This window comes from Zingiber officinale, chromosome 2B (genome assembly GCF_018446385.1).
Source record: "Zingiber officinale cultivar Zhangliang chromosome 2B, Zo_v1.1, whole genome shotgun sequence".
Taxonomy (NCBI): Eukaryota; Viridiplantae; Streptophyta; class Magnoliopsida; order Zingiberales; family Zingiberaceae; genus Zingiber; species Zingiber officinale.
In genome coordinates, this window is record NC_055989.1 from 73,586,293 (window position 1) to 73,613,178 (window position 26,886).

General features: G+C 42.0%; 3 pseudogenes; all 3 read left to right on the top strand.

Annotated features, from left to right (window-relative positions):
* The first annotated feature begins 15,357 nt into the window (after window positions 1–15,357).
* Window positions 15,358–15,500, top strand: LOC122049752 (annotated as a pseudogene).
* A 129-nt stretch (window positions 15,501–15,629) lies between these two features.
* Window positions 15,630–15,772, top strand: LOC122049741 (annotated as a pseudogene).
* Window position 15,773: 1 nt separating this feature from the next.
* On the top strand, window positions 15,774–15,901 carry LOC122049767 (annotated as a pseudogene).
* The last annotated feature ends 10,985 nt before the right edge of the window (window positions 15,902–26,886 follow it).

The window sequence follows — 26,886 nt, forward strand, 5'->3', positions numbered from 1 at the left end:
AGCACCCGCGCGCTCGCATACACTAGACCGGGTAAAGCCCGCTCAAGCATAAAGGCATTTAGCCTTGTATATAGTTGACGATATGATACTAGCTAACTGAACGTCGAGCGAGCACTCTTGTGCTCGTATATACTTGGTCGGGCAAAGCCCGCCCGAGTGTAATTGTCAGTATAATACCGGCCGACTAAAGGTCGAGCGAGCACCCATGTGCTCGTATACGCTCGGCCTGGCAAAGCCTGCCTGAATGTAATTCTCAGTATAATACAGGTCGACAGAAGGTCGAACGAGCACCCATGTTCTCGTATACGCTCGGCCGGGTAAAATCGGCCCAAGTGTAATTCTCAGTATAATACCGATCGCCCGAAGGCCGAGCAAGCACCCATGTGCTCGTATATACTTGGTCGGGCAAAGTCCGCCCGAGTGTAATTCTCAGTATAATACCGGTCGACCGAAGGTCGAGCGAGCACCCATGTGCTCGTATACGCTCGGTCGGGCTAAGCCCGCCCGAGCGTAAAGACATTTAACCTTGTATATAGTTGATGATATGATACCGGCCGAGCGAGCACCCATGTGCTCGTATACGCTCGACCGGGTAAAGCACGCCCGAGCGTAAAGGCATTTAGCCTTGTGTGTGATTCTCATCACGATACTGGTCAACCGAAGGCCGAGCAAGCACTCGTGTGCTTGCATACGCTCGACCAAGCAGAGCCTGCCCGAGCATAAAGGCATATAGTTTGATGTATGATTCTTAATAAGCAGGTACCCATAAGTTCATATATGCGATCGGCTTAAAAGACCGACCAAGATAAGCTTAGCAGAAGGTGTTCTTATTATATGGGACCGGCTTGAACGACCGGCCGAAACATGTTTAGCAGAAAGTATTCTCATCATGAACGTGGTCGGCTTAAGCGACCGGCCGACATATGACAGCTTAGCAAAATTGGCAGGAAACATCTTCTAGAAGCTTCTTCAATTATGATGACGTGCCCCATAAGTTATAAACAACAAAAGAGGTACATCTGGGGTAAAAAAAGATTCCTTAAATATATTATTACACGAAGTCTAAAGATGACATCATCTCCTAATAAACTCTAACAAACCGGGGACGACTTCACGACTACGGAGATCAAATGAGGTGGTATAAAAAGGGTAATCCTCTCCGTTGGAAGGTACACAAGTTCTAGCATCTAAACTATGTTTCACTTCAGTTACTCTTCTTCTTCTTCTTCTTCTACCTTAGAGAGAGAAACTGACTTGAGCGTCGAAGGGCCTAGCTAGGGATCCCCACCCCGGTCTTAGGTCACTAACGTTTTGTTAGTTTGCCTCGTTGTGCGTAGGATCGAGGAGAAGCTTTTGTTAGATCTCTCAAAGGTTATCTTCATCCAAGATCATCATTCACTAGAGCCAACACACGTTTTCGCATATTTCAGACAGGATCAATTTCAATCGAATCACAATGAAGTTTTTCTATTAAAATTTGCATAGTGCATATTATATACTTGGGGATTTTGGTCACCAGTGCCCAGTGGAGGATCCGACATACTTCTTTTGTTGTTCATGGTATGTCTAAGTTACCGACGTCACTATCCTCGGTTCATAGATAAACTCTCATTTGATCTTTCACCACACATAATTTCCATGAATAGGTATCGAATTTGGCATTCGCAGCAGCTGAAACACACATATGGTACCACGAAAAGTTTGACGTATGACTATCCAAAAGATTGACGAGCTATCATCCATTCATTTACTAAAAGAGTCCTCTGATAACTTCTGATGAAACTAAAGATCATCAATAAAAATTACCTATTGTAGTAATAGTGATGTTATTTCACACATTATAAGTTTGTTGTTGGAGCACAAACGAAAGAATATTTGTAACTAAGAACATAAGTGAGTTTCAGAACAGTGTAGATATGAATTTTTCACTGGATTTGGATTTGTTAATTGTTATTTGTGTTCTTGAATGTTTTCAAACTTGATTTATTTGATTTGTATTATATTTATTTATTTCTGGAAAATTCTTGACTCAAAATTTTATTTATTTATTTATGATCGCACAGAATTAATATAAAGCCCCTTCACTAACTCGCCACAGCGGCTGCGTATAACTTCAAATACTCGTCGGCCTCCGGCACCAGCCCCTTCACTGACTCCTCCGCCAGGAACCGCTTCGCCCATTCCGCCAACCGAGGAAGCTCCTCCGCATCCAAAATCTTGATGCTTTTGTCCTTCTCCAGCGCCCTGATCCACCCCAGCCAGCTCCCCAGCGCGATGTCCAGGTAGCCGACGGCGTCCCCGCCGAAAAAGCCCTTCCCTTTGCCGCACTCCGCGAAGGGCTCTTCCAGGAACCCCAGCACCTTCCGGAATTGCCCGGCCAACTCCGTCACCTTGGCCGCCTCCTTCTCCGACCTCAGAGCCCAAATTAAAGCAAGCAACTGGTACCAATCGAAGAAATCAGGGTCAAATATTTTGTTTTTATTCGATGGATTTCGAAAATAGGGATCTTTACCTTGTCGTCGATGTAGACGGCCCAGAACCGAGCGATGGCGCGGTCGAAGGGCTCGGCGCGGAGGATGGAGGAGGATCGGTAGTCGTCGACCACTCTCGATGTCATTTTCCAATGCACAGGATTAAAAAGGTCCTGGTGTAGTCGAATATCAAGCGCAATGTAGACTTAATATTTTCAATGTGGATTTAATATTATCCCATATTAGACCCACTGGGTCTGATATTGTTGTGCATCAAGTTCACACTGGGTCTAATATTGGACTATATCAGACTCTTTTTAATCCTGTGCATTGAAAAATGACATCTGGAGAGAGGAGATTTGAATAATTACTTCCAACAATATAAAGTTAAAAGTTAATACAAGATAAAATTTGAGTGTTTGATGAATAATTACTTCAAACAATATTCTTAAACTATATAAATTAAATTTTTAATTATCTAAATATAATTTTGATACATCATTAATAATGTGTTTATATAATTATTATTATTATATTTTGAATATTATATCAAGATTAATTTTTTATAACATGAATGTTTGAAAAAATATATAAAATTAATTAAAATAATAAAATTTATATAAATGGGAGATGAAAGTTTTTTATCAAAAGGAGCGTGGCTCGCGTTTCTTTATTTACCAAAACAAATATTCTAGTTTCAAAATTATCAAAAAAAGTACCAAAAATTATATTATTCCTTTCCTACCCCTCCCGTCAAACTCCTAAATCTCTTCTCTCCAAACGTTGTTTTTCAATGCACAGGATTAAAAAGGATCTGATATGTCAGATATCAGGCTCAGTGTGGACTTAATGCCCGATAATATCAAGCCCATAGTGGCTCTGATATGGGATAATATCAAGCCCATGCTGAAAATATCAAGTCCACGTTGAGCCTAATATTGGACCATATCATGCCCTTTTTAATCCTGTGCATTGGAAAATGGCGTCAGGAGGGGGATTTAGAAGGTTGGCGGGAGGGGTAAGAAGGGAATAATACTATTTTTGGTGCTCTTTTTGATAATTTTAAAATTACGGTATTTGTTTTGATAAATAAAGAAACGTTGTTGCTCCTTTTGGTAAAAAGCCAAAAAAAAAATCTATTAATGTTCAGTCATAAATAATTATTACCATAGCCTGGTCAATATTGTGAAAACTTTAAGTCGGATTTGTGGATGTGGATGTAATATTTATCTAATTTGACTGTTGCTTTCACTTTTATATAAAATTAATTTATGTTTTTTTAAATGTAGATTAGTTAGAGCTATATTGATATTTCTATCTTTATTTGTATATTTATATTATTTTAACAAGAGTTGAAGATCTATCATGGTTTATGGAGAGATTGTATTTTAGAGACATCAGATTTGAATTTATAAGTATATGTTTTGACATAAAAAATATAGCAAGCGATGCTAAAGTAAACTCAAAACCGCATATAATTATATCAAAGCATTTATGATTATAACAATGATATCAAAGCTAAAGTTATTAGAATATGGAGCGACGTATCCCGGGTTTTATAATAGTTGAAGTAAATAAGATAGTTGATACATATATTATTAAGGTTGATGAAAATTTTAACGAGCATAAATTATTTAAAAGTTAATAAAAAGATGGATGATATATAGATTATCTACGGCTATCCGAAGTTTATCAATATTTCAAGTCTAGATGGGATGTCTAATTTTCCTCTGTGATATGTGCGGTAAAAGGTTAAATCGTCACCTTAGCGACCCTTTCAGGATGGTCCTCACATTTCTTGAAAGGGGATAAATCACGGAGAGCTTCACCCAACAACAGTAGCGCATATATAGGGACGGGTCGGGTGAGACAACCAATGGAGTATTCCGCACCTGCTGGAAATCGATCCCGAACTTATCTGTGGCAAGCTCGCTACATAAAGTATCTGCGCCAACTCGTGAGGGCTTCCTGTGTGGATATAATATCATTGATGCAACCCCCATGTGGTACTCTATTTAGCATAGGAAAAGGAAAAGATTTTAAAGAATTATGAAGTACTATCCCATATGCCTTGCATATAATATCATCTTAAATGAAAATTTTATGGTATATTGTTTAATGAAAGAGGTAATTGATATTGGGAGAAAAGTTTAAATTTTGGCTTAGGATATTTTACCAGAGAAGATGAATGAAGTTTGCATATATTTCAATAGATTGCTTAAGAAGGGAAAAAAAAATTATATTAAGGAGCTCAATTATCCAGCTTAGTTTTTCGAGTTCTCCCCTCTAAGCACAGTTCAAGCTCTTCGCTCAGAGCTTAACCCTCCAAGCTCTCCACTCGGAGTTCCTCAAACTCTTCCTTAGCTCAGTTTTCAACATTTCTAGTGGTTAGGAAGTAAATGTCATCAACTGTGTTGATGAATTACATTTTCCTAGTTCTCCACTCCAAACAAGCTCAATTCCTCGAGCTCTCTCTAAATCTTCTCAAGATAAAGGTACTATCACCTATGCGATTATTGGCCACGAGCATATGTAACCACAATCCCTATATAATGGTCCCTTCACGATCATCACTTTTGTCCAACAATGGTTGATATTAAAGGAGGCTATCATAATTAATGGCCAATAACCTATGATTAATGGGTAAAATAATTAAAGAGTACCTAACTTCCTGAAGATCGTGGTAACAATCTCCATATGTATATCTGTCAATCTAATACCTATAACACTCAGGTAAGTGTGTCATTTAGAAACTAATGAAACTCTAGTTTTCGTACTTTTTATCATTGTCCAATACGCTCTCTATCTCAGTAACTTAAGCAAACGAACTTTATCAAAAAATAATTCTTGATGCCCTGACATTTATTTTTGGGCGTGCAATTCAAACCATGTTAAACCTCGCTCCATTTTGATAGACATTCACATCTTATCTCTAAAGCATTAAAAGGTTAATTATCCAACAAATTAGTCATCAGAAATGTAAGAACTGAGCTTTAAATAAAGGCATTACATGACTGAAATCAAACAATTAGCAAACACTGAATGAACAGAAGAAGAAAAAACACACTAAAATTTTATTTCAATACAGTTAGTGATACTCGAGGATACTTCGACCAGGAGCTCATTGGAAACTAATATATCTTTGAATTGCTCTTTACTGGTGCAACTTTTCAGCTTTTGCAATCTTGTCTTTATTTCCTCCTCCAACCGCTTTTGATACAAGAGAAACATTTCAAACCTCTTCCGGGGCATGATCATTCGTAATTTAATTAGCTCTACGTATGTAGAGCCATGAAGCAAGTGATCGTCCCTTGCCATTTCATTAGTGCTCTGTATATGCATAGCATCCACACGTATATCAAACCTGGTTTTGTTGTTATTACATTTCTTAAGAAGCTGAGTCAATATCATCGCTGAGGATCGATCTTTAAGATCGAAGTCAAAGTTGATAATAACGGCGTCGTTTATGTATTCCGGACAAAAAATTCTATCAATTACGTGTTCTGCTGTTAATCCCTGTCAATCAAAGCAAATTTTGTTAGAGCGTGTATAAAAATTAGGAAGGTCAGCTTCATCGATCGATCTTCTCATACGTTTGGAGTTGTGTTAGAATTCAGCATGAGCCAAGCGCCATCGATTCCAAAAGCAGAGTCGAGAATCCTCATCAATGCACTTGCAGGATCTGTCGCCGGAGAGATGCTGAGAAGTAATGACGCGTTCCGGACCTTGGGAGCTTCAATGCGCAGCTCATGGGCGACGTTGACGGTGAGCGACTCAAGATTTGGGCAGCGGACGTTGATGGTGCCGACGGCGCGGTATTCGAATAATAGGACTAGATGCTTAATGGAGGCGGAGTGGATGCTGAGGTTGCCCCCGTATTCCAAGGAATAGATGAAATGTAGAGTCTCGAGGAAAGGGCAAGAGATGAGGACGGCTTGCAGGAAATCATTCCGTCGAAGGTTGCAATTTTTAATTTTGAGGGAGGTGAGAAGGGTGCAAGCGATGGGCGGATGGGGGTGGCCATCAAAGCATCCCACCAAGATTCCGTCTAAGGAGAGACTCCTCAGCGACTTGACGCCGAAGAAGCCGCAATTTTCGCCGAAGAAGTCGCAATTTTCCTGGCCGCTGAGATTAACCATCCGGTACTGGAGTTTTCGAGGATGAGATCTTGGACGCCCACCTCGATGAGGTCCTCGACGAGGAGCTGCTCGAGGCGTTTGGATAAATAGGTGAAGTCGTGGAAGACGATGTGGCATTGGCGGATCAGGGCGCGGGGGAAGGTAAAATGTTGGCTGATGTCGACGCCGCCGGAGGGATGCACGACCTCGAGGCGGAAGGTGTCGAGTCGGGGTATGGAGGGGAGGAGGCGGAGCAAGCGGGAGCAGACGGCGGAGAGGGCGACGCGCTGCTTGATGGGGAGGAAGGAGAGGATGGAGATGAGAAGGTCGTTGTGGAGAGAAGTGAGGCGGTCCTCCAGGGTGCTTGCCTGATCACGCCGGCGATTGTAATGGTCCGTCATCAGGCGAGCAAAGGCGTCGGGATCAAATTGCTTCTGCTGCCTTCTCACTGTTTTGTCGCCGGGCGATTTAGGTTTTGGATTTAGGGTTGGGATTTAAAATTTATAATTTAATTTAAGGGTTAGAATTTTAAAAAATAATTAAATAATAAATCTTATAAGAAAAATTAATTATTAGATTTAATATATTATTTATTTATTACATCTATTATTACGATAATTAACTAAAAATTATATTAAAAATTTATTTACTCAGTTTTCTTCTCTCTCTCTTGATTTCTAATGTTGGAGCAATTAGGCAAATATAATTTGATGTAGAAAGATTACTTTTCTAAAATATCAATCTAATGAATTCAACAAAGATGAACAATCTTATCTTACATTAGGTCATATTGTACTACTATATGGATCTGATATATTCTTATCAAGTTTAATTTATAAGTTGAGTACTAATTTATGATAATTCATCTAATGTTTTTAAAATTATATTATTTCTATTATTTATATAAATTAAATAAATTATAATGTACATAAATTATTTACCAAACCATTTTATTGGAACTTTCATGATAAATTAAATGTTATCGGCTGTTTTAATTATATTATCGAGAAAATAACAGATTATATAAGATATATAGAAATTTATTAACTATCTAATAAATATATTATAGAACAAATATGATATTAAATTTTTTGAAATAGTAATTAAGAATAAATCGTATTTGAACATTTCGTTATTAGATTTAGTTTAGTATTTTTTTTATTTATTCTTTTTCATCTATTACAACGTCAATTAACTTATATTAATTATTCAACCATAAATAATTATGTCCAATCAATATTGTGAAAGGAGTTTCAGAATAATTTAGATGCAATATTTATATAATTTAACTTTTACTTAATTTTTTTAATATTTTCGATTTTTTTTAATGTAAATTAATTGTGAGTCATATTAATCAGACTGGATAATGTCGAATCGTGAATGTCCGTGAGACAAGTGAATGCCCTTTATCGCTGCGTCATAGTCCCGAGAACTTAGAGATATTAGATTTGAATTTATAAGTAAATAGTTTGACTTAGAAAATTTAGCAAATCATATTATGTCACTATAAGAAATACGACAGACTTAACGACGAAATTAAAATTCATTGCTAATTGACAATGAATTTTAATTTCCATTGTTAATTAGCGTCAGAAAAGAAATTTCAATGTTATTATGGGACGGAATTTATTTCCTCAATAGAGATGAAAAACAATTCTATCACTATTTTAGCGATAGATTTTAATTTTCATCGGTAAAAAGACAATAAATAATCCTAATTTTGATTATGCCTTGTTTGATCTCCCTAACCTCTCCAACATCCTCTCCTCTCCAATCTCAGGCATCTTTTCCGATCCCAGCATCCTCTCCTCTTCAATCTCAATACGCTTTCCTCTCCCCTTCCCTGATTTCCTCTCACTTTTCCAATGCGAGCTAGCATCCGCAAGCTTGGGAAGTCGCAAGCTTGGCCATCCGCTAGAACGCAGTCGCGTGCTTGGCAGGCTGTGTGCTCACGACCGGGAGCTTGGCCGGTCGTGATCTAGCTAGCAGCCATGAACTTAGCAGGATGTGAGCTTGGCCTGTCGTTAGCTCATGGCAGCAAGCTTGGCTGGCCATGAGCTCCATGAGTTTCATCTCCTATTTGACCTTCGTATCACGCGATAGGTTTTGTGAACCGCTTCTGAAGATTGAGTTCTTGACAAGGTTCGTTGTGTCAAAATCGGTGATCTGATGAGTCCATTGATCCCCAACAGCGATTGGTTCATATATGTTTCATGTCCCTATTACCTAGCTGAAATGGTAATTCTCCATTAAGTTTTCTGTTCAAATTTGCATCGTGCATATTATATACTTGGAGATTTTGGTCGCCAGTGGAGCATCCGACATAACGATATGGCTTCTTCTCCTATTTGTGGTATGTCTAAGTTATCGTTGTTACTATCCTCGGTTCATAGATAAACTCTCATTTGATCTTTCACCACACAGTGTCCATGAACAGGTATGAATTTGGCATTCGCAGCAGTTGAAACACACAGATGATACCGCGAAAAGTTTGACGTACGACTATCCAAAAGATCGACGAGCAATCATTCATTCATTTACTAAAAGAGTCCCCTGATAATTTCTTATGAAATTAGAGATCATCAATAAAAATTGTCCATTGCAGTAATAATGATGTTATTCCACAGATTATAAGTTTGTTGTTGGAGCACAAACCAAAGAAGATTTGTAACTAAGATCATAAATGAGTTTGAGAACAGTGCAGATATGAATTTTTCGCTGGATTTGGATTTGTTATTTGAGTTCTTGAATGTTTTGAAACTAATTTATTTGATTTGTATCACATTTAATTTATTTATTTCAGGAAAATTCTTGACTCAAACTTTATTTATTTATTTATTTATTTATTTATGATCGCACAGGATTTAAGCAAAGCCCCTTCACTGACTCGCCACGGCGGCTGCGTATAACTTCGGATACTCGTCGGCCTCTGGCACCAGCCCCTTCACTGACTCCTCCGCCATGAACCGCTCCGCCCATTCCGCCAACCGAGGAAGTTCCTCCGCATCCAAAATCTTCACGCTTTTGTCCTTCTCCAGCGCCCTGATCCACCCCAGGCAGCTCCCCAGCGCGATGTCCAGGTAGCCGACGGCGTCCCCGCCGAAAAAGCCCTTCCCTTTGCCACACTCCGGGAAGGCCTCTTCCAGCAGCCCCAGCACCTGCCGGAATTGCCTAGTCAATTCCGTCACCTTGGCCGCCTCCTTCTCCGGCCTCAGAGCCCAAATTAAAGCAAGCAACTGGTACAAATCGAAGAAATCGGAGTCAAATATTTTGTTTTTATTCGATGGATTGCGAAAACAGGGATCTTTACCTTGTCGTCGATGTAGACGGCCCAGAACCGAGCGATGGCGCGGTCGAAGGGGTCGGCGGGGAGGATGGAGGAGGACCCGCTTCCGTCGGTCCACTCCTCGTCGATGTACTGGACGATGACGGTGGACTCGCAGATAGGTTTTCCGCGGTGGAGGAGCACGGGGATCTTCTTGTACACCGGGTTGGACTTCACCAGGATCTCGCTCTTCGGCTCCGCGAACCGCACCTCCACGAACTCATACTCGACTCTCTTGAGGCGGAGGGCGATGCGAACCCTAATGACGAAGGGGCTCAGCGCCAGACCCAAAACCTTCACGTCCTCCTTCGCAGTTCCGGCCATTGGAGTGCAAATTGATGCCGGTGTTGGTGTTGGTGTTGGTGATTGATGGCTGCGTACATCGCCGGCGGTGGTTCTGCTATTTATCGGCGCGGGAGGTGAGAAGGTTTGACCAACTTTCTATTTGTTTATTATTTTTGAATAATCGTAGGGTTAGTGTGATGACGTAACTCCTCACGTCACGTTAAATCCACAGCAAAATACCTGGCCTAGAGAAAATAAAAAAATATATCTTAACTTTTTTTCTCTTTTCGAACTCAAATCAAAATTCGTTTCTTGCGGCGGCGTACTTTTATCTTTTCGAACTAAAATCAAAATTCGTTTCTTGCAAATAAAAAAGATTTAGTTATAAATTTAAAAGTTTATGGTCTTTTTCAAAAAAAAAAATCCAATTAAAAACCCAACTATTTTTTTTTATTTTTCTCTCTCGTTTTTTCCAAACCTGTTTTTATTTTTGTCTCTCTAGTTTTTTTGTTCTGTCTGCCGAAAGTTTTGTTTTAATTTCCTTTCTCACCGTTTTTCCCCTCCGGCGAAGCTATTTTTCTCTTTTTCACCATCGAAGCTTTTTTTTCTCCTACTAAAGCTTTGTTTTTTCCATCTCCCCGTCAACTTTTGTTTTTCCCACTCCTGTTTTCTTCTTCCTCCCCCTACTCCCTTTCCTTTTTTTATCTCTTTTTCTATCTCATATTCTTCTTCCTTTCCTCCCCTAACTCCATCTTATTTTTCCCTAATTTTAATTTTACCTTCAAAATCCTCCGCTGCACATTGCTTCCATTGTCATCCACGTCGCTATCAACATGACGCCTCACGTTGCTACTATCTCATCACTATCATTTACTGCCAACGTTACCATCATCGCTTCGCCATCACTCCACAAGAAACATCTTTTAATTGAGGTAAAGCTTTCTTATTTGATTTCTTTCAATTACGAATTGTTAAAAAAATATATATAATGTTAATTTTGCATATATTCATGTTTTTTTTTTGCTAGTTAACTATGTCAAATGTTTACATATATTGAGATGATCAAATGCATTTGATGTTTAATTTGTTATATGAATATGATCAATTTCATTGACGATCATTCAAAAATTTAATCAATTAAATTATATCATTTATTGCATGGATAGACTCATCATAAAATTTACACTAATATCTTATAATAATCACATGCACAGAGCCGTACCTATGTTCGACGGGGCCTGAAGCGAAAATAAAAAGTGGCCCTTTTGTGACGATAAATAAATGTAATGCTCAGTTTACACATAACAATACACTAAATACATAAATAAACCAAAAATAATATATTATATCAATAAAAAGTTAATACATATTTGAAATAATTACATAAAAACTACTCGTCTAGCTGTTTTAGAAGCAAAAATATTTATCAAATTTGCATAATCTAATTCTCTAACTATTTCTTTCTCAATCGACAACATTGCTAGCCCATTTAGTCTATCCTGTGACATTGTTGATCGAAGATAATTCTTAATTAACTTCAACTTCGAGAAACTTCTTTCTGCCGATGCAACTGTTACTGGTATTGTTAACAAAATCTTATAGGCAATGTAAGTATTTGGGAATAAACCATTCAGTTTTGTCAAACATTGTAGCATATCAATTGCTCTTTTCTCATTTGTTAAATAGCATCTCACGACCATCAACTCTGAACACAACTCATCGCCATTAATATCTGAACGTCTATCGTGACTCAAAAATTGTTGAAGCTGCATACAAGACTTCATCAGGCTTGTTAAAGGCTCACTCTTTAACTTTTCCAAATTCAATAAAAACCCAAAAATCTCTTGATATTGTTTAAATTGTTCAAATCGAACTTGAAGAGAAGATCGAGCTTGATCAATTATAAACAGAAAATATTCAACTCTAAAAGATTCTTCACCTGATCGTGTCACATCATCATTGTAACTTTCATCAAATTGTTTCTTTCTTCGAATGATACGTTTTTCTCGAAATTTAGGTTCAATCCCCATTTCACTTGCGATTTGCACGGCTTCATTCATGGAACTAGCAAACCCCTCTTCTCTAAACTTATCAAGAAATTGATCAAGTCCTTGTAAAAGGTTGATCGCAATATCAATATCCATATCTTCAGATTGAATAAACTTACTCACAGTATTTATTGCTCATAACAAATTATACCAGATTACCATTCCAAGCAAGAACTCAAAACTCTCAAGATCATATAGTGCTAAGGTCTCCGCATCACTCTTTGTTTTAGAATCTTCAGCAACTTCTGCCAAGTCAAGTAAAGCATCTCTTATATTTACAATTTGCTCTTTTATGGCTTTAACACTTTCAACATGACTTTCCCAACGGGTATGTGACAATGGCTTAACGGTCAAACCAGACACCTTATCTTTAAAAATTTTCCATCTCTTTGTAGAGGAAGAAAACAATGTGTAGATGTGTTGCACCACTCCAAAGAAGGATTTGGCTTTAGGACAACATTCCACCATATCAACTAAAGCCAAATTAAGACTATGACAACCACATGGTGTGTAAAAGGCTCTCGGATTTATTTCAAGCAATCTTTTTTGTACACCTTTGTGTCTTCCACTCATGTTAGACCCGTTGTCGTACCCCTGTCCTCTTATGTCATCAATGTCAAGCCCAACTCTAGTTAACACATTTAGAAGTTCACTTAATAACCCAAGACCTGATGTGTCATCCACCTTCAAAAACTCAACCCAATATTCTTCTACTTTTGGTATGCTCGTCGAATCATCCAAACATCGTAGCACTAGAGACATTTGTTCTTGATGACTTGCATCTGGAGTACAATCAAGTATTACTGAAAAATATTTTGCATGTTTAAATTTTGCAATGATTGCCCTTTTCACTTCATTTGCCAAAGTCTCTATCAGTTCATTTTGAATTTTTGGACTAAAATATGTATATTGAGATTCTCTTGCTTCACAACGTCGAACATGCTCCTCCATCACTGGATCAAACTCAGCAACTATTTCTATCATTTGCAAAAATAGCCCATTGTTCTCGACATAAAGTTTCTCATCATCCCTCGAAATGCCAAAGTATTTTTGGCAAGTGTTTTCACAATGGAAATTATTCTTGTTAACACTTGCCTCCAATGTTGTCTTTCTTTATTGATTTGAAGTTGCATACTGTAATCAATTGTTTGATTTTTTTTTTCAGCCTCTTTTCTAATTCAACCCAAGCAATCATGCAATCCATATGGTCTCTACTAGCTTCATGTTGTTTAAGACTTCTATGCATATTACGCCAGTCTTTGTATCCATCATTACCCAAATTCCCCATTCTACTCATCATTTGTTCAGTCTTGAACAACTTGCAACAGAAGCAAAATATTTTATCCAATAAAATAGAATATACAAACCATCTTCTATCCAATGTTTGTCCATTTGCCATTACTCGTGTATAATGTGATGAATCAAAATGCCTATTGTTACTATCCTTAGGAAACAAAAAACCATTCACTCTTTTTGGACTCATTTCAACTAAGTAATCTCTCAATTTTTGATCAATGTTATTCCAATTTTCAGGATCCTCCAAATTCATAGTCGAATTTAATTTTTCAAGTTGAGAGTCTTCTTCTACGTTTTCATTCGACTCAATCAAATTGGCAGCTTCAACCAATTCTTCATTTTCATTGTGGCTTTGTTCTTCAATCGCCAAATTATCCTCAAATTCTTCTCTTTCTATTCTGCTACTTTTAATAAAATATTTGTTAATATCACCGGCTTGACTTTGAGTTAATGCTTCCTCCCTTTGTTTCATTTTTCTCTTTTGAGCTCCAGATAGATATTTAGGAGGCATTTTCAATATTCTTTTATTATTCCTGCAAATTATTAAAAGAGTTCCTAATAATTAGAGAATAATAAAATACTTTTGCAATTTAGGTTCAACCTTTACCAGAAAAAAGACAGAGTTTATTAAATTTAGTATTCGACAAATAAAATAAAGTGCCTAATATCAATATCAAACTTCACATGACTACCAAAATTAAATAATTAGAGAACAATAAACAAGGTGGAGATAAGAAAAAACAGAATCAATTATCAAAAATCAAAATCCCATAAAGTGAAGGATCATGAGAAATACACCCAACACAAAAGTAAAGCAGAGATAGGAAGATTCATATTGTTTAGAAAATGATGCAAAAAGATAAAACCTAATGAAGATTCAACTTAAATGTTTAAAACTGATGCAAAAAGTCAAAAAGATGCCTAACCAAATCCTGCACGGCACTGCTCCCAGTGACCCAATCTTTTCGTTCTTTTTATGCCTCAGTGGGATTTGGGAAGAACGCTGGAGAAGAGTTAAAGAAATCGTCTGCTCGTGTTGCAACGTCGGTGTGTGCCGCCTTCGTGAGAAATTGAGAATCGACGATGTTCTCTATAAAAACAGGGTTTATCGATATGGCCTTATATTTTATAATTTTTTTTTGTAAAAAATGGGCCCTTTCCTATGATGGGCCCTGAGGCGGCCGCCTCCTTGGCCTCATGGAAGGTCCGGCCCTGCACATGCATATAGAAGAAATCGTCTTTATGATAAGAATTAAAATTGGGTAGTTATATAACTAGAAAAATATGGTTTTATAATGTAAACATTCTCTACCAATGTGTGTAAAAAATATGAGATGATTAACTCTCAAATGAGTTCTATCAATTTTGTTTATTATTTGTTTTTGAATATGAATTGTTAAAAAAAATAGTCATTAAATTAGATGATTATCTTACTATTTTATTAAGAATTTGCCCCCTTTACTAACTAATTTTGGTGAAGACCAAAATGAAATTACGCTAATGTCATTTTTTTCTTTTCACATAAAAAATAATATCAAAGTTTATTAGTAATTTTCCATAAACGCATCAATCATAGATCTAGAGTTCAAGACTCAGCTGCAGTGTATTATTAGGCTGCAACATATTATTAAAAAAAATTCTCATTAATCAATAAGGAATCTAGAGTTCGAGGCTCAGTAGCAGCATATTATTGAGAATTTTTCCTATTGATCAATTAGAAATTTAGGGTTCTCTTTAATCTCATATCTTATAATTGACAACACTGCGAGCAGAGAAGCTTCTATAAATATTTTGGGTCGACGATGTTAGAAAATCTACTTTTCTTGGCTCATTAGCTAAGATTAAGTATGATATTAAATTAATTTTTTATAACGGAGAGTCTGTTACAATAGATGCTATTGGAATTCTCGAGCGTCACCCTAGCATTGCACTATTGCATGAGTCTGGTGCACCCTTATCTAATTGAGAATTTTTCCTATTGATCAATTAGAATTTTAGGGTTCTTGTTAGTTTCATATCTTATAATTGACAACACTGTGAGCAGAAAAGCTTCTATAAATATCTTGGGTCGGCGATATTAGAAAATATACTTTTCTCGGCTCTTTAGCTAAGATTAAGTATGATATTAAATTAATTTTTTATAACGGAGAGTCTGTTACAATAGATGCTATTGGAATTCTCGAGTGTCACCCTAGCATTGCACTATTGCATGGGTCTGGTGCACCCTTATCTAATTTATAAGCAACCTTTTGACTAAGATTAAGTGTAGTATTTGTTCTTATCAGTTTAATATCTGATATATAGAATCAAATAAACTTTTTATGAAGGAGAGTTCGTAGTGGAGTTGCCCTACCTCAATTTTTTGTTAGTATCCTAGAGGTGTATAAAATTATTAAAATATTGCCCCACTAAAAAAAATAAAGTAGGGGAAATACTAAAAAATTAAAACTATTTTTTATATGTCAATTTTTCTTCCCTCATATCTCTTCTTACATTGTCCCACTTGGTATAAGGGGTCAAGATCATGCCACGTATGTGCACGCTTGCTAGTATTTCTAAAATATCATGTTAATGATAAATTAGGTGAAATAGCAATGTTAAGGTATTTTAAGAAAATGTGAGATGAACTTACTTCAAATAAGTCATCTCCCCCTCCACCTCCTCCACCACCTCCTCCTAATGCTGACTCAAATGAGTATCCTAGTGATCTTGGGCTAAAAAGCACATCCTTGAGTATAATGTCAATGCAAGGGAGATTGTTCGACGTTACTATTTATAAAAAGGTCCTTTTCATCCTAAGAATCATGAATTTCCTTGGCGTTCTTGTCCAAAAGAGAAACAAAGATTTCGATCTATATGGTTTAGTCTTTATCCTAATTGGCTAGAATACAGAATTACAAAAGACACGACCTTCTGTCTTTATTACTATTTATTCGAAACGGATCATGGTGGTCAAAGTAGTGGTGATTCTTTTGTTACTTAGGGATTTAAAAATTGGAGAAAGAAAGAAAATCTTCATGAACATGTTGAAAATCATAGCAGCATTCACAACAGGTGTATGATGACGACTTATGACTTAATGAATCAAAAACAACATATTAAAACTTGTTTAGTCAATCAGTCTAGTAACGTAGTTGTTGATTATCGTGTTCGTTTGACAGCATCAATTGATTGCATAAGATTTCTTGTGCATCAAGGATTAGCATTTCGTGATCATGATGAATCAACAAACTCACTCAATCATGGTAATTTTCTTGAACTGTTAAAATTTCTTGCTGACCATAATGAGGATATCAATAGAGTTGCACTAGAAAATGCTCCCTCAAAGCTCAAATTGACACGCTTGATATTCAAGAAGATATTATCACATCCATTGCCTATTTAACCACTAATTATATTCTTGAAGATCGTGGTGATAAATTATTTATTATATTGGTTGATGAGACTCGTGATATATCTATTAAAGAACAAATGGAAGTTGCTTTATGGTTTGTAGATGAAAGGGCAAATATTATTGAACACTTTCTAGGCATTATACATATAAGCGATACTACTGCCTTATCACTTAAAGCTGCTATTGATTATTTGTTGTGTCAATATGAATTATCTATATCTAATTGCGAGGGCAAGGATATGATGGAGCTAGCAATATGAGAGGAGAATTCAATGACTTAAAAAGTTTAATTATGATGGAGAACAAGTCTACTTATTATGCTCATTATTTTGCTCAGCAACTGCAACTTACATTTGTAGTTGTTGCTGAAAATCACATGAGAATCTCTACATTTTTTGATGTGGTTGCACAATTGAACAATATTGTTGGAGTGTCATGCAAGCGAAGAGACATACTTCTTGAGAAACAATCTGAAAACATTATTAAAGGAATTTGTAATGGTGATATCTTCACTGGATAAGAAATGAATCAAGAGAAGACATTAAAAAGAGCTGGGAGCACACGTTGGGGTCCATATTATAATGCATTGTTAAGTTTGATATGCTTGTATCCTTTAGTTATTGATATCCTTTTATTTGTTGAAGATGAGTGAAAAGATCACAAGCAAAGGGCACAAGTAAATAATATGTTGGAATTGATTGGAAAAATATGAATTTATATTTCAGATTCACTTAGGTGGTGTTTGGTTTATGGGTTTGGGAATGAGGGAATGGATTCATTCCCAAACTTTGTGTTTGGTTAATGGGAATGGAATCAAGATTTTGGAATGAAACCCAAAAATTTGGGTATGGATGAAACTCACCCCCTCCCTTGGGTTTTGATGGAATAGGATTGTGAATTAAGTTTTAGACAAAAATACCCTTAGTATATTTGCTCAATTTTTTTTAATTTCACACACTCTCTCTCTCTCATCATATTTTCTCTCTCCTTATTTTATCATCACATTTTCTACTTATTTTTTCATCATACTTTCTCTCTCCTCATACTTTATCTCTCCTCAATCTCTCTCAGCATACTCTCTCTCCTCATTTTCTCTCATCACACTTTCTCTCTCTTTATTCTCTCTCATCACACACTCTCTCTTTATTTTCTCTAATCACACTTTTTCTCTAAGCACACTTTCTCTCTCATCATATTTTCTCTCTCCCAGTCTCGCATTTTCTCTCATCACACTTTCTCTCTCTTCATTTTCCCATCATTCTTTCTCTCTCAACCCACTTTCTCTCTCATCATACTTTCTCTCTCCTCACCTTTTCATTTTCTCTCATAATACTTTCTCTCTCTTCATTTTTTCCATCACTCTTTCTCTCTCAGCATATTTTCTCTCTCCTCAATCTCACATTTTCTTTCATCATACTTTCTCTCTCTTCATTTTTTCCCATCACTCTTTCTCTCTCAACCCACTTTCTCTCTCATCATACTTTCTCTCTACTCACTCTTTCATTTTCTCTCATAATACTTTCTCTCTCTTCATTTTTCCCATTACTCTTTCTCTCTCATCACACTTTCTCTCTCATCACACTTTCTCTCTCATCATACTTTTTCTCTTCTCAATCTCTCCTGATCCTGTCCGAATCGCTGAACCAAGGGACACTGGGCACGCGGCACGCTCCCAATCGTTGGAGTGAACTTCCGGCTAGTCGAACGAAGCTCCGGCGATCCTGCACAAAAGTCTAGCCGGGAAGGGTTCCCGGCGACGACCCTCCGACGCTCAAGTCAGGTAAGTGGTGGAGAAAGTGGCTGCCAAATTTGTATCATGCGTACCTTCGGCGAAGTAATAGCCTCTTTATATAGGATGGAGAAGGAACTGATGCACGTCTACCGAGGCGCGTACGTGTCAGCAGCCCATACCATGGTACGTACTTGTCAGAGAGCTTACCTGACACCATGCTGCCACAGTCGAGCATGTTCTTCGATGTGACGGCAGGACCACCCGTTGTCAGACTAGAAGTATGGCATAGCCATACGACTTGACGGCTGTCAGCAGATATCCCCGTCTTTTACCCACCGTCTGACTGGGGTGCCCGGCCCGCCGAGCGGGCGATGAACGTCGTCCGGACGAGCTTGATTCTTTGCGCCGTCCGGGCGGCACTTCCTTCCGCTCGGTCATTACGCACTGTTTTATTTGAGCGTCGGAACCCTGGTCCCTACCAGGGTGCCTTTTACTATCAGATTTCCCTTTCTTCTGAGTCCGGTCGGCTCGCCCTTTTCCGGCGAACCACTAGATCCTTTGACCTACCCTCAGCGTTGACTCCTTATGGGATTCCGGATTTTTACTACCGGATCACTTGCCTTCCTATCGAGTCTAGTCGAAGGAGGCAATGTCCGACTGACTGGACCGCCGATCTGTCGAACAATGATCATTGCCTTAGGCCGCTCGGCCATGCATAAGGATGCTCCTCCGAGCGGCGATATCTGTCCGTTCGGCGATACTTTGTCCGTGCCTTGTATTTTCTTGGAATCGATGTCCGTTGTTCTCCCACACTACCCATCACGTGCTCTGCGCACGGTAAGAGGAGCTCATTAAATGCGGCTAGTAACCGGCTGACACGTGGCACCGTGCATTTGTCAGAGTATGGCGGTTGCGTCACTTCCGATGGGACAGCCGCCGTTTGAAACGGACGATCCGATGACAACCTCGATATCGATGACCTGGATCGGACGGTGGAGATCGTTTCCGGGCGGCGATATAAGACCCTTGACTCCGTTTCCGCCGCATTTCGTCTTCTTCGTTTCCAGATTCCTGTCACTCCTCCCTTCGCCGGCGACTTCGTGCTCAGATTTTCCGACGATCGCTCGGCAACTTCCGATCATCTCCCGCGTTTGTAAGATCCTTTTTCTCGCTCCAGACGCATTCCTCTTTCTGTTAATCATCCTTGTCAGTCGGTTTTCTCCCATCGCTTGAACCATTTTCTTCTATCCTGCATTCTGGCCTTTCGATCATGACCAGTACCTCGCAGTCAACCGGCGGTGTTCCGGGTCTTTGGTACTCGAACATGGAAAGTCGGTTCGACGAGGAAGACGCCATGCGACTTACTCGAGCATATGACCTACCGACCGACCATGAAATAGTGTTAGCCACGCCTTCCGATCGGCCTAATGATCCTCCGCCCGGCACTGTTGTCTTCTTTCGTGATCAATTCCTGGCCGGACTACGTTTTCCTCCTCACAAATTCTTCTTAGAAGTTTGCAACTATTTCCGCATTCCGCTCGGCCAAGTAGTTCCCAATTCTATTAGATTGCTGAGCGGAGTGGTAGTTTTGTTCAAACTGAACGGCATTCCCTTAACCCCAAAAATCTTCCACTACTTCTACTATCCCAAGCAAGCCGAGTGGGGCACCTTTGTTTTCCAATCTAGGATAGGCTTCGTCCTTTTCGATAATATGCCGAGCTCCAACAAACACTGGAAGGAGCATTTTTTCTACATACGCTTTCCCGAGCGGCCCACTTTCCGCACCAAGTGGCAGACGGCTATGCCTGCGCAACCGGAGCTCGGCAAGTTTAGAGGTGACGCAGACTATCTCCACGCAGCCGAACAGCTAGTCGGTCAGCGCTATCACATTGACAAGATGCTTCTCCCAGGAGTAATGCATATATTCGGCTTGTCTTCTACACCAGCCGATCTGCCTTGTAGCATGAGTAAGCTTCCCTATCTCCCCCTTTATTTTGTTCTAACTGATTTATTCTCTGCTTCTGCAGCTGAGGTCATGTGGAAGGCCAGAGCCACCGAGAAGCTCAAACTGAAGGCCACTCGGATTGAGGCGGTGACGAGCAAGGAGGCCGCCGAACGGAGTCTTGCTCCGGCTGATCCGGCCGGCGAAGAAGGTGAGGGGACGCAAACGGTCCCAGAAGCCCCGGACGCCCCCACCCCTCCTGATGAGGCCAGGGGCAATACAGAACCTGCGAGTGAAGCTGAAGTAGAGGGCCGTTCGGCCGATGATGTGCCGCTGCGCACTCGGAAACGCCGGCGACCGGAATCCGCACCTGCCTCTACACTTGGTGAGCCGCAACCTGAGCAGGGTGTAGATGCGCAGGTGCTGTCCGGAACAGTTTCCGTCGAGAGTACCCCTACCCCTCAGGATTCTCCGAGGGCCAGCTTGGAAGTTCCGCCGTCCGGCCCTTCGATGACTCGACGACGTCTCAGGCGTTTAGGCGAGCTACCAACCTCTTCTGCTGGCGGGCCATCTCAGAGCGGGCCGAGCGGCCAGAATCTACTTAAAACCGTTCTGCGCCTCCCTTCAGAGGCGTACATGGCTGCCGCCGATCGGCCGGTGTTTCCTGAGCAGATGATCACCCTGACGGGTCCTCTCGCGCAAGCTTGGATAGATGCTCGGAGTCGTATAGCCAAGTTGACTCCCGGGCAGCTCGGCGACAGCAACCTTCAATCAGCTACTGGGGTATGGCCCCTCCCCTTCCTTTCTCTCATATTTGAAGTTTTTAACCTGCTCGTGTTTGCTAGCAGAACTGGGTGGAGCAGATCGCCATTAGCGATCGGTTGGCCGAGCTGGAGGAGGAACTGAAGAAACAAAAAACGGCGGGGGATGCCAGGCAGTCGACGGCCGCTCTGGAGAAGGCCAAGAAATCGCTAGAAGCCGAGCGAAAACGAGCTGCTGATCTGGCGAGCAAGGTCGTTCGGCTCGAAGCAATGATTAAACAACGAGACAAGGAGATCCGGACGGTGACCACTCGGAAGCAACAGGCCATCAACGATATGGACCACATGAAGGTGGAGATCCGGGGGCTGGAGCAACGCATCAAGGACCTCGACGCTCTGCTGGCCACCGAAAAAGAGAGCCGCTCGGCTGATCTCCAAAGATTCGATGGGGACTTGAAGGATCTCCAAGCTGCTAGCGACGCTGCCCACGCCGCGCTCAAAGAATATCAAGAGGGGGAGTCGGCCCGCTCGGACGAAGTGAGGAAGGCGTTCCTCCGCTCAGAAGACTTCGGAGAGAAGTTTACCGACAAGATATCCCTCACGTTCGAGGAGGCCATTAAGGCGGCGGTGGGCTATCTGAAGACCAAAGGTCATCTGCCTGCCGAGCTGACCATCCCCGATGAGGACCTGGCGAGCGTGATGGACAACATCCCCGACGCTCTTTTTGATTTTGATGTGTGAGGAGCGTTTCTGTTTAACTTCTCTTTGAATTCTCGCCGTTCGGCCCCGATTATCTGTGTAATGACCTTTTCGGCTTGCATATTAGACAATCTTCGGTTCCTTCCTATTTTAGCGAGAAATTTTTCCCTCGTCCCAACTTTTAAGTGTTTCTTAAAACTCTTCCGCTCGGCACCATTGATGGCGCTCGTTCACTTGTTCGCCTTTTTTAATTCTGATTAACCGTCTATTACTTCGCGCCTCGCCTCAAAGGGGTTTTTGCTGGATTTTCGCCTGGCTTCCCGCTCGGACATTTATAGACGTCGGCTCGTCTTCCGATCTTTATCGTCGGAGCTCGACGGCGCGGGTATTTATAGCCGGTCGGCGCGGCTCTCGATTTTTAACGACGGGGCTCGTCGACGCGTCCGCGCGGAATATTTATAGACGCCGGCTCGTCTCTCGATATTTATCGTCGGAGCTCGACGGCGCGGTTTTTATAGCCGGTCGGCGCGGCTCTCGATTTTTAACGACGGGGCTCGTCGACGCGTCCGCTCGGATTATTTATAGACGCCGGCTCGTCTCTCGATATTTATCGTCGGAGCTCGACGGCGCGGTTTTTATAGCCGGTCGGCGCGGCTCTCGATTTTTAACGACGGGGCTCGTCGACGCGTCCCAGTGAGACTACACACCTGGCCGAACGGCTCAGGCCTTCGTTCCAGGCAATAACCTCCCGCTATCACCCTGATCAGCGCAGGGTTTTGGTTTTTCTTTCTGCCACCCTAGTATGCAGCCCGACGGCCCGGTTTTTATAGCCGGTCGGCGCGGCTCTCGATTTTTAACGACGGGGCTCGTCGACGCGTCCGCTCGGATTAATTATAGACGCCGGCTCGTCTCTCGATATTTATCGTCGGAGCTCGACGGCGCGGTTTTTATAGCCGGTCGGCGCGGCTCTCGATTTTTAACGACGGGGCTCGTCGACGCGTCCGCTCGGATTATTTATAGACGCCGGCTCGTCTCTCGATATTTATCGTCGGAGCTCGACGGCGCGGCTCTTATAGCCGGGCGCATAATCATCCCCGAGGTCGTCTCGGCTAAGATGCACACTGGCCGAACGGCTCAGGCCTTCGTTCCAGGCAATAACCTCCCGCTATCACCCTGATCAGCGCAGGGTTTTGGTTTTTCTTTCTGCCACCCTAGTATGCAGCCCGGCCGAATAGCTCGGGGTCTTCAAGTTCGAACGATGCTTATATTCTATACGCAGCCCGGCCGAGCGGCCTGGGGTCTTCGAGTCCAAGCTCCCGGCTCGGATATGAACCTTACGGCCGAACGGTGAACCGTTCATCGGAGAATGCTCAATGTGTTTTTATCTTTTTGCTTCCTGCATCGCAAGCATATAGGCGACGAAAAAGTATATACATTTATATTTAGCGCACCTGTCACCCAGCGCGGAGAACGTACTCCTGACCGAACGGCTCATGGTCTATTTCGTCGAGCATTTTGGCTCGGATAATTTACCTCCGTTCGAACGGTACGGGGCCCCCGATTTTCGAGCACTTGGCTCGACCCATATACCTCCGGCCGAGCGGCACGGGGCCTTCATTTTTTGATGATAATGCCTTATTTTCGCTCTTTTGACTTTTCATTTCTGCATTTTCAGTAATCAGTCGAAAAATGTACACATGGTGATTTACAGTGATACACCTTTCACCCCGCCCGGTAAGGCTGGAGGTGGTTCGCACTCCACGGTCTATCTAACTGCCGACTGTCTTCATCCTCCAGATAATACGCGCCCGAGCGGAGCTTTTCGATGATTTTAAAAGGTCCTGCCCATGGAGCTTCAAGCTTGCCGACGTCACCGACCGGCTTGATCTTCTTCCACACAAGATCGCCGACCTGGAATGATCGGGGAATGACACGCCGGTTGTAGTTTTGCTTCATCCGCTGACGGTATGCCATCAGCCGAACGGACGCCTTCGCCCTCTCCTCTTCTACCAAGTCCAGCTCCATGTTTCTTCGTTCGGCGTTGTCATCATCGTAGCTCTGGATCCGGGTTGACTCAACTCCAACTTCGACCGGAATGACAGCCTCACCGCCATATACCAAATGGAACGGTGTGACTCCTGTCCCTTCTTTCGGCGTCATTCGGATGGCCCACAGGACGCTCGGCACTTCATCTGGCCAACTTCCTCCCAAATGGTCGAGCCGAGCGCGAAGAATACGAAGAATTTCTCGGTTGGCGACTTCGGCTTGACCGTTGCTCTGAGGATAGGCCACGGATGTGAAATGTTGCTCAATGCCGTAGCTCTTGCACCAATCCTCTAACATCTTCCCTGTGAATTGCCGCCCGTTGTCGGACACTAGTCGGCGAGGGATGCCGAACCGGCAAATGATGTGTTGCCAGATGAATTTTTTAACCATTTGTTCAGTAATCTTTGCGAGCGGCTCGGCCTCCACCCACTTGGAGAAGTAATCCACCGCCACTAGTAAGAATTTCCTCTGCCCGGTCGCCATCGGAAATGGACCCACAATATCCATTCCCCATTGATCGAACGGACATGAGATGGTTGATGCCTTCATCTCCTCCGCCGGTCGGTGAGAGAAGTTGTGATACTTCGGCATGAAAGGCAAGTAGATACTATCCGAGCGGCATCTGTTTGTAAAGTTGGCCAAAAGTATCCGGCTAAGAGGATCTTTTTGGCTAACGAGCGCCCTCCCGGATGACCTCCGCATGATCCTTGATGTACTTCCAGGAGGATGTAAGCTGAGTCCTCCGAGCTTACACATTTCAGCAACGGGCGCGAGAAAGCTTTCTTGTAAAGCTGATCTCCGATGAGTGTAAATCGATCGGCTCTTCTTCCGAGGAGCCGGGCTGCATATTCATCGGATGGTGTGGTGCCCGAACCGAGAAATTCTATAATAGGTGTCCTCCGGTCTCTTGGAAATGTGAGGCCTCGCATCCGGTCGACATGCGCCACCATTTTCAATTGGTTGCTGAATGGCGGCCGGTGTTATTGAGCTCATGAGTTTGGCTAACTCATCGGCCTGGTTCTCCGTTCGGGGAATCTTTTGAATAAGCACCTCTCGGAAGTAGCTTTGAGTTTTCAAAGGCCTCGGAGAGCTTAAGCCGAACACGTTGATTTCAAAGGTCGAGAGTTGCCGAGCTAACGGTGAATCCGAATAAAGTGTCACCCGGCCCCCACATGCCGAGCGGCCTGCAATCCGGCTATAAGGGCCTCGTACTCGGCTTCATTGTTAGTCGCTTTGTAATCTAGCCGGATGGATAAGTGCATCTTTTCCTCCTGAGGTGAGAGTAGTAATATTCCGATCCCACTTCCGAGCCGGGTGGAGGATCCATCCACATATATTCTCCACATAGCCTCCGGCTCTGGTCTTTGCACTTCGGTCACAAAATCAGCCAAGGATTGGGCTTTAATCGCCGAGCGGGGCTGATATTGGATGTCAAATTCACTTAATTCTGTCGTCCACTTGATAAGCCGTCCGGACGCTTCTGGATTCAACAGCACCCTTCCGAGTGGACTGTTCGTTCGGACAATGATGGTGTGGGCCAAGAAATACGGTCGAAGGCGCCGAGCGGCTAGAACCAAAGCTAAGGCCAACTTCTCGAGCCCAGTGTAACGAGATTCAGCGTCTTTTAAAATGTGGCTTAGAAAATACACCGGCTGCTCCTCGCCGCTTGCCCTCACAAGTGCTGAGCCTACAGCATGCTCGGTTGACGACAGATATACATAAAGTGACTCACCCACGATCGGCTTGGCAAGAAGGCAGAGAATTTAGATATGTCTTCAACTCTTCAAACATCCCATTGGAACTTAGTAGCCTTGCGCAGGATCTTGAAGAATGGCAGGCTCCGGTCGGCGGTTCTGGAGATGAATCTGGATAAAGCAATTATCCGGCCGGTCAACCTTTGCACTTCTCTTGTATTTCTTGGGGGCGGCATGTCTTGCAGTGCTTTCACCTTGCTGGGATTTGCTTCGATTCCCCGCTCGGTCACTATATACCCCAAGAAACGCCCTCCTTTAGCTCCGAACAGGCACTTCTGGGGATTTAGCTTGACTCCATATTTGCGCAGCGTTCGGAAGGTTTCTTCCATATCCTTGAAAAGATCGGCCGCTCGGACGGATTTGATAAGAATGTCGTCCACATAAACTTCCAGATTCCGCCCGATTTGCTCCTTGAACACCTTGTTCATCAAGCGTTGATAGGTGGCCCCGACATTCTTCAATCCGAACGGCATCACTTTGTAGCAATATGTGCCGTCGGCCGTTACGAAGCTTACTTTTTCTTGATCCTCCCGGGCGAGCGGCACTTGATGATATCCTTGGTAGGCGTCAAGCATGCAAATTAATTCGCAGCCGGCCGTAGAGTCCACCAGCTGATCTATCCGGGGCAGAGGATAAAAGTCCTTGGGGCATGCTTTGTTTAGGTCTCGAAAGTCGATGCAGACCCTCCACTTGCCGCCCGGCTTGGAGATAAATACTACGTTGGCCAGCCAGCTCGGGAACTGCACCTCGCGTATGTGGCCGGCCTTCAGAAGTTTTTCTACTTCCGCTCGGATGATGGCATTTTGTTCGGCACTGAAGTCCCTTTTTCTCTGCTTCACTGGCCGAGCGTCCGGTCGGACATGCAACTCATGCTGCGTCAGGCTTGGTGAAATTCCGGGCAACTCATGTGTCGACCAGACAAAGACATCATGATTTCGCTGGAGGCATTGGATCAGCTTCTCCTTCTGCTCTTCCTCCAGATCCGAGGCGATAAAAGTCGTGGCCTCCGGTTGGG